We start from the raw sequence: 9,737 nt of genomic DNA on the forward strand, positions 1-9,737 counted from the left end.
AATAATAATTATTGTGTTAAAACTAATCAATATTTTTAGAAATACCTCTGCTGGGGTGGTTAGAAATATATAACCTGCAAGTCATATTTTTTCAGATTTTTATTCCTGATAGTTTCTGAGAAAAGGTAGACTTTACATGAATAAATTAAACCATTTTGGAACCACTTAAGCAAACATATGTACAGCACTAGCATCACCTTCAAAAATTTGATCACTATTGCTGTTGGTTACCGGTTTGGGTACCATCTTCACTTCTCAATTGGCTATTGCTGTAGTCCATCGATTCTGCATTGGTACTCTACAGCATACTTCAAACAATCATATATTAGTAAGTACTTATATTGACATATGATCAATATCTAAGACATGTTAGCATAAATCGAGCTGTTGTGCCTACAAGTTAAGATGACGGAACTATTGTGACAACAACTAAAATATGTCAAATCTTTTTTCCCATCACATCTATATTGTACATAAATAATAACATAAACTGATTAAACAATTTTCATCAAATAATCTTTTTAACAGTGTAAAAGCAGATCTATTGAAGTAGAAAAAATACAGCTGCTTTGACTTTATTTGGTTTTTAGAAAGAAAAATATGCAGTGACTAAGGCAAACAGATTCATTATATTACCTTACAAATATCGTTTAATTTATTTTTTCTAGCAAATGCCTGGATGACACTTTTCCTTTAGTTCCACTTTTAGCAATTACAACACAAATTTTATCAAAAATATCCCTTGCCAATTTTCCTTTGCCTAGTCATAAATATTGTAATCGTTGTAATTCTTCTGTTTGTCCCAGCATATTTATTGATCGAACAGGCCACTGGTATGCTGCCAGATCATAATGGTCAACAGGCATAATATCTCATTGATCAGACATGTCACTACTCTCAGGTCCATAGACAAACTGACCTCCTGTGGACACACAGCCGATATCTATCTCCTCTGTCCCCAAGCCATTCTCTACACTATCTGCTCCCAAGGGTGCATGTCATTGGCCAAATTGGTGATCACGTCTACTTCTGTGGCTGGTGACACCTGGCAGGGTAATCCAGTTGTGGTAACATGGGTGTAGTTACTCTGTCTGCCCTGGCTGCCAGAACATTGTGTTTGCTCCATGACTTCTTAATGCAATCTAGTGATGGTTCCAAGCCTTGCTGAGATTATAACCATGGCCCCGGTTTGTTAGATTATCCCTAGTGAACGTTTTGGAGACCTCTCCAATGACGCTGTCCCAAGATATTGGAAGTTTGCGCTAAAATCCTGGTACATTGGTATTCCATTGTAAGAATCTCTGACAAACATTGCTCTGCGACCGCCATATTGTTAGGATACATTAATCGAGTGTGCCACTGGCATGCTTTGCTCTAATGTCTGACAGTGTACACTGTTTATCCGGTATATGTCTTGCCACATTGGTATGGAATCAGATATACCCCAGCTTTCTGTAAGCTGAGGTCATCTTTAGTGCTTGACAACGATGGCCATGTTTTATTGGGTGGGCAAAAGACAGTTACTACTCTGTACTTTTTCTGTATAGTATGTTCCTGATCTCTCTAAACAGAGCACAGTTGTACTGTAAAACTATGGTAGCTGCCTGTTTCCTTATGCCTCAGCCATCGTCACTGATTGTACAGAATGGAGGGGGGGGGGGTAGAGCGTGCCTAGTCTGCCATTACAGCAATTTTTTTTGGAAGCATAGTTCTGTGGTGCTCCCATTTCCACAGAACATTCACTGCATCTGACATGGTACATGCCTTATGTACTAAAGTTTTCAGTATCTCATTTCTGTGAGAGGACAGTGGCAGCTGAATGTGTGTAAGTACAGGACAAAGTACTTTCTGATGCACAGCTCTTCTTCCGATCTTAGGTCGAGGAAAAGTAATCTTCCTTCTGCCTTGGGTTCTGTAGGGAATTTGATGTTAGGATTGAACCGTGGTTTTATTTTCAAAGAATATTCTTAAGAATTTATTTTATTTACTAGCGATTCATCAAGAACATTAACACATTTAATCACACTATGTAAGCATGGAAGTAGTTGCCAGGGAGTAACTGATGAAATCATAAGCAAATTCCTTTTAGCAAATGGCAATTTTATTCACTTTAATAGTGCCTAAAAGCATTTTTTAAAGAAACAGATTTAAAATTATAATCGGAAAGCACCCTCTAAATATCAGAGTTACAGTTTATTCAGAGGCAGAAAGAAACAAGTTTCGATTGTATGAGCTTTTGGGCAGAGAACTTGCCGCTCCCTTTTGACACGGCCGTAGTTACGACCGCTCACAACAGCCTCTGAAAGACTACACTGGTGCAAATCTGCAACACACCAAATTACTTAAAACTAACAGTTTTAACAATTTATAGAAGCACAAAAAAATGGTTCAAATGGCTCTGAGCACTATGGGACTCAACTGCTGAGGTCATTAGTCCCCTAGAACTTAGAACTAGTTAAACCTAACTAACCTAAGGACATCACAAACATCCATGCCCGAGGCAGGATTCGAACCTGCGACCGTAGCGGTCCTGCGGTTCCAGACTGCAGCGCCTTTAACTGCACGGCCACTGCGGCCAGCTACAGAAGCACACAAACTATGACCCCCCATAGGAGGGATGGAAATGGTACAAAACGCTAAAAATTAAAAAATTAACTTTGCCACCGGAGGTGCAACTTGATTTTAACTTCTAAGAAAAGTCTTACAGTGAAAGGATGGCAACTTTATATACTAAAATGATCGTTTAAATAAAAGCCCATGAAATGCAATCTTATATAAAATTTTACAAGGTTGTCCAAACAAGTTTCGATGCTCTGCAGTACACAGATACCACCTCTCAAGATGATAGGCAAGATCAAAACATATTTCAGGAATTAGGCCATTACACTCCAAGCAATAAATTCGTTAACAGACCAGATCCGACAAACATGACAGAGGCAGCTACTAACGTATGGTAGATTGATAGGGAGATTGCTCTAACCCACCCCTACTCCACAAGGGAAAAACGGACCACCCAATTTGAGGCCCAATCTGAGGCCTTCAGACTGAAGTTGAGGCATTTCACAAAATCCACTGAATTGTGGACATGATGCAGGCATTTCCCCACATAAGTGGTTTGTATTTCATTATGATCATCAATATTTTGCCAACAAATCTGTAGGAGCCCTGATGTTGCTGACAATTAAGTGTAACTGGAAAACATATTTGTGGAACTTAGGAAGTACATATCGTCTTGGCAGTACAGATCCTCGTGTTAGCTATGTGTTGTTGACCCACTGTGAAACTTTTGAGTCCTTGAGAAGTGCGCTGGTCTTTTTCTCCACCTTTTCGATGCACTCAACATTGATCTTCCTGTAGGAGTCTTCATCTAGCAGGATCTGCATCTTCTCAATGTAATCCTTTTGGGAGAGAACAACAGTGACGTTGCCTTTGTCAGCAGGTAATATAACAATCTCTGGACACTCTCTGACGTCTCAAATGGCTGCCCTTTCTTTGCCGGTAATGTTTGACTTGGTAGGCTTAGTTCTCATCAGAGCACGTCAAGTTCCACTACATATTTCTTTGCTGCATCAGGCCGTAGTCACACCACGATTTGTTCAACTGTTCTGACAATGTCCAAACTGGTGTGAACTTATGAGTTTGGAGAAAATTTATGTACCATCTTCAGAACTGAAACAGCGTCTCCATTCAGCTTCATGTCTGTCTAACTGATGACAGTCTTGAAGGGGGCTTCCAGTGATGATTTGTCAGTGAGATGGACCAATTTTGATGCTTAATATCCTGTACTTTTCCTAAATGCAGAATTGGCTGCTACCCAGGCAAAACCATCAGTTCAGTCCCAGGTCCAGGAATTAAAATGTCTGGCCAGTTGTAAATAAAGTTTAAATAGTTCCTGGCAGTTGCTCTCCAGGCTCCAGTGGGCAAAAAGTATCATCTCGTGCACCAAGACTAAGCTGGCTTGCTTCTTGATTCTCCTGGCTGCCACTGAATCGATTTCATGCATCACCTTAGCACAGTTTTGCACAACATACTCAGCACGATACCTCTTCAGAAATGTGAGTGCACACAGTAAATGTGATCTTTGGTGGCGCAACTTGTAGAATTTCTTCATGCTGTGATACAGCCCCTCCCTGGCTATGATTCTCCAGTATCTCCCAAAGCATTTATTCCTGGAACAGTCCATCTGTGTAATGCAGGTTCATACTGTGCAACAGTCACAATATTTCGGCCATCAGACATCTCGCCGTAGACAGGTGTGCTGATGAACTGAGCTCCTGGGGGACGCAGCTGACTTATACTGTGTGATCAAAAGTATCTGGTCACCTGGATGAAAATGACTTACAGGTTTGTGGCGCCCCCATCGGTTATGCTGGAATTCAATATGGTGTTGACCCACACTTAGCCTTGATGACAGCTTCCACTCTCACAGGCATACTTTCAGTCAGGTGCTGGGAGGTTTCTTGGGGAATTACAGCCCAGTCTTCATGGAGTTCTGCACCAACGAGAGGTATCAATTGATGTTGCTCAGTGAGGCCTGGCACGAAGTCAGTGTTCCAAAACTTCCGAAAGGTGTTCTATAGGATTCAGGTCAAGACTCTGTTCAGGCCAATCCATTACAGGGATGTTATTGTCGTGTAACCACTCCGCCACAGCCGTGCATTATGAACGGTGCTCGACCATGCTGAAAGATGCAATCGCCATCCCCGAATTGCTCATCAACGGTGGGAAACAAGAAAGTGCTTTAAATATCAATGTAGGCCTATGCTGTGATAGTGCCATGCAAAACAACAAGGGGTGCCAGCCCCCTCCATGAAAAACACCACCACACCATAACACAACAGCCTCTGAATTTTACTTTTGGCACTACACAAGCTGGCAGATGACGTTTACTGGGCATTCGCAATACCCACACCATGCCATCAGATCGCCATATTGTGTACCTTGATTCGTCACTCCACATAACAGTTTTTCCACTGTTCACTGATCCAATGTTTATGCTCCTTACACAAACAAGGTGTCGTTTGCCATTTACCGGGGTGATGAGTGGCGTATGAGCAGCCCCTCGACCATGAAATCAAAGCTTTATCATCTCTCACCTAGCTGTCATAGTACTTGCAGTGGATCCTGATTCAGTTTGGAATTCCTGTGTGATGATCTGGAGAGATATCTGCATGTTACACATTACAACCCTCTTCAACTGTTGGTGGCCTCTGTCAGCCAACAGACGAGGTCGGCCTGTACTCTTTTGTGCTGCATGTGTCCCTTCACGTTTCCACTTCACTAACACATCGTAAACAGTGGACCTAGGGATGTTTAGGAGTGTGAAAATCTCGAGTACAGACGTATGACACAAGAAACACTCAATCACATGACCATGTTCGAAGTCCATGAGTTCCGCAGAGTGCGCCAGTCTGCTCTCTCACGATACTAATGACTACTGAGATCGCTGATATGGAGTACCTGCCAGTAGGTGGCAGCACACTGCACATAATATGAAGAACGTATGTTTTTGGGGGTGTCCAGATACTTTTGATCACATAGTACATTTCTGTATGCAGTTCCCATCTGAGGGCGCTTGTCGGTGCCTAAGGAGGTGACACAGCGCCCACCATAGATGCCAAAGAGAAACCTCTAGTATACAGGGTATGCACCATCTGAGATGCAGAGTGTCTTCCCCAGGAGCTAGAACGCCTCACAGCTGTGTTACAGAAAACGGTTATTTAGAATATTAGATTACATTGTGTGAAGACGGACGAAGTCATGGAGACAGAGGCAGCCACAGTCTTTTTACTGTACACAGGTGCACTATCAGGAAAAATTGGGCACATACTGAGAAAGCACTTCGTGAGAACAGTCCTTTTCTCACGCAATAAAACATGAGCGTTGCTGGGGAGCATCGAAGACGACCTTAGTTTACATTTATGGAAGACAGTATATACCAAATTCGGCACAAATGTGTGCGAGATACAATGGACGAACAGCATACACCATCAAAGATTGTTGCTGAGTACGCCAGCAGTACACTCAACTAATGTATCCCAGCAATTGCAGATCATCGTTTGTTCAAGGATCGTGCAATGGAACATGAGCATACCAAGATTTTAGCACATACATCCATACACTGGATCAGTGTTGTTAGAGAGTCCATTGAAATTTGTGGGACGATCTCATCAACCAGGGTTGTGGTTATTATCTCAGCAAGGACTGGCAACCAGCACTGGGTGTAATTAAGAAGATGTTTAGCAAACAAAACATTGTGTATCATGTAAAAAATGAGGAAGAATGGCTGCAAATATTGAAAACACCATTCACATGTAACTTTTTGGCAGTTGGGTTACTGTTAACCTTATGTCCTGACAAGTAGCTGCTTTACAGACAAGAGCAAAAATATCAGTTGGCTCGACTGACCCATTTCACCAGGACAGATACAGCAATTAGCAGATATATTTGCTAGTGCTAACCGAAGTGTAACATCTACAGTGATACTTCACAGAAGGAACATTTTAATATTTGTGGAGTCATGGAGTGAGAAGGGATATAAGTTTTGAATTAATAAAAAGGGATTTTAAACTGTGACAATTTGCAACTAAAAATAGCAGTTACCTGAGAGTAGAATCCAGAGAAATCACTAATATTGGAAAGTCACAGTTTAGCCTGTTCCCACAATTTGATTAATTTTGTATAGCACACTACCGAAAAATGGAACATCTGGAAAAGCATTGACAATATTTATAAAGGAAATCAATTTACCATATCTATTGTGTTTTTTCTTCGAATAATGTCAAATTATTGTATGTATCCCTTTCAGTATAGTTGACATTTCCACTTAGAAAAGCTATTTCGTGAATATTTCTTAATCAATTTAAATTCTTATGTATATATAGTGTAAGTGTCAGCTGTTCCATTATTGTATTAGTTAAAGCATTTTTCTCTGTTGGATATCTGTCCTGTCTTATTGGAAAACATTCAATGGAAAAAATATCTAAGTCACTGTGTAATATTTGAAATGAGTCAAATACGCAAAGCAAAATAAAAAACTTAAGGCTAAAGAGATACAAACATATGAACACCATTAGTGAGTGTGGTGAAAATAGGTTAACTTCTAATGTTAACAGATGACGATACCCTCTGGATAAATTCTAGTGTCCGATTCCACTCATCGGATTTGACTAATGGTGTCATACGTAAGGCAAAGATGCTGCATATCAGCAATCTATGAAGGGAATGGATTATACTCATAAACAAACGAATATAGCATGTGATAAAATAATAAATTTAATGTGATTATTATTTACACACGAATTACATGGAAACGAGTTAAAGATAACCGAAATAAGTAAGAACAGGAGTGTAAAAAATTTGTGTCTAACTAGAATTATTATCATAATTTATGCAAATGGATGGGCACAGAGAATCATAAACTGTAATACAGTATAGCACATGGTGAAATCGTCCTATTGCAAAATTATGTTAATTTTATTATTGATTATTCATTCAAATGGGAGAAGCGCAGGAAAGTACTTGTAATCTTTAAACTGAATATTGTGATTCATGATCAAATGATGATAACACCTTTCACCCAGGCGCTTGTATGAAGCAAATCCATCCGACATGACTATGGAACCTTCTTCCTCATATTCTTCTATTAAAGATGTCACTGCTTCCTTTGTACGATGTTGTACAACCATAAATACAACATCACGATCCCCTCCAGAAACTATACTCCAAAAATCCAAAGCCCAACAACCTCATGCCCCCTTTATACTTTCTCTCTCCAAAATGTGATTTGTCTACTTCAACTCTAACCCCCCCCCCCCTCCCAATGATCCCCTATACTCTATAAATTTCTCTACAAAATGAAACCAGTTAACTAAAGTGCCACACGAAACCCCTGCTTCATGCATGACAGATCTACAAGAATATTGATAGCAAAAATAGTAGGTTAACATGACAGTTAATTCTAAATTCAGCCTCGAGCTTTCGAACCAGCTCCCCCTGTGTATAGATCTCCATACATTGTTTTTTCTGCACCTCCACCTTTGTCAAACTCATATAATTTCCACAAACACTGCACTTGCAAAATTCTGCAGTAACGCCAAATGATTTCAAAAATCTTATAGCTGACTTACTCTCAATCATTTTCTCATGGAGAATTCTAGTGTACGATACCACCCGTCGGCTTTGACCAATGACGTCATACGCAAGGCAAAGATGCTGCAATGGACAATCTATGAATGGAACGGATTATACTCGTAAACAAATGAATGTATTATGCCATAAAATAATACATTTAATATGACTATTATGTACACGCGAAATTCATTTAAACGAGTTGAAGGTGACTGAAATAAATAAGAACATGAGAGGAATTACGAGTGCATATATTATGTAATATAATAGAACAGCGTTGTGTAGAACCTGTTGACAGCGATGTGGAAGGTGTAGTATACAGTTAGCAGAGCCTGTTCTATTATATTTTCTACACGTACTGCAAAAACGATCTAAAGGAATTGTCGAATAGTTGGAATCAGTAACTAGAAGCAACCTATGTAGGAGGTCATTTCTAATTACCGATTCCAATATTACTGTTTGTTGCGCAAAAATCACATATCAGAAACGTGCGTAAAAAAATTATCTTGTTACTGAACTACAGAATACTACCTGACTTTCAAAAAATGAAAATCTTTACACAGATTACTGCACATGCAAAGAAATAAAATGCGAAAAAGACCAAACCTTGCAACCAATAACTATACTACACGAAAGTCACACCAGCTGCAGTAGTTCCAAATAACACTCCGTAAAATCGATACACCAGGAGTGACAGTAAAATTAAGACAAGTGTAGCAAAAAAATAAAAAAGGAAAACATAATAGTGGCTATATAATAAGAAACATACCGCATATGAAATTCCAAAGGAGTCAAATGTCGAGGCTGACGAGAACGAAATAAGAACATAACAAGAAATAATAATGTCAGAAGGTGAAACTGTTACGAAAGAAGCAAAATCCAGAATAACTAATGAAAAAATAATAAGAAACACAAACTCCAGGCACGAATGAGGTACCACTCAAATCAGTTCTTCCCGCCCTCAATCAGACGCAAAATTTGAAAATAATAAAAAAAAAATTAAACCACGAGTCAATCACATAAACCCTCCAACAAAGACACAGCAATACCCCTCGGCCCACCATTGTAACCAGAAAATATTAAAACGACAGAAAAACTTCCGTCCAGAGAAACCAAAAAAGTAGCACTCGCACAATACAGTAACATAAAAAAACGCAACGTAAAACAAGAAAAAAGTGTAGGACCCACCAACACCTAACTTAACGAAACGAGGCCTGTACATTTTGCTGACTACTTTCATAAATGCAAGAAATAAACAATAACCTTTAGGAATACTCTTCCTCCAACAATATTCATCTAAATGGCCTTGCAACACTGAAATCCTTCTCTTTCCCCACAAGGACGCCCAATGATTGCAAAAATTTTGTAGTTGATTTACGGTCACTCATTTTCTGAAGCAGAATTTTCGCAGCAAAAACAACTGACTTATCCATAACGAACACCGTGAGAACACAAGACCTTATAAATCACGAATACTTATAAATCACGACTACATTCATTAACAACAGATGCTGAAAACAAATCACGAGATGAAAACAAAACAATCTACATCGAATTTTTAATATACTATCGTAACTAGGAAATCCAGAGAAATAATTTAACGTTCA

Source organism: Schistocerca cancellata, chromosome 1 (assembly GCF_023864275.1).
Source record: "Schistocerca cancellata isolate TAMUIC-IGC-003103 chromosome 1, iqSchCanc2.1, whole genome shotgun sequence".
In the NCBI taxonomy this organism is placed as follows: Eukaryota; Metazoa; Arthropoda; class Insecta; order Orthoptera; family Acrididae; genus Schistocerca; species Schistocerca cancellata.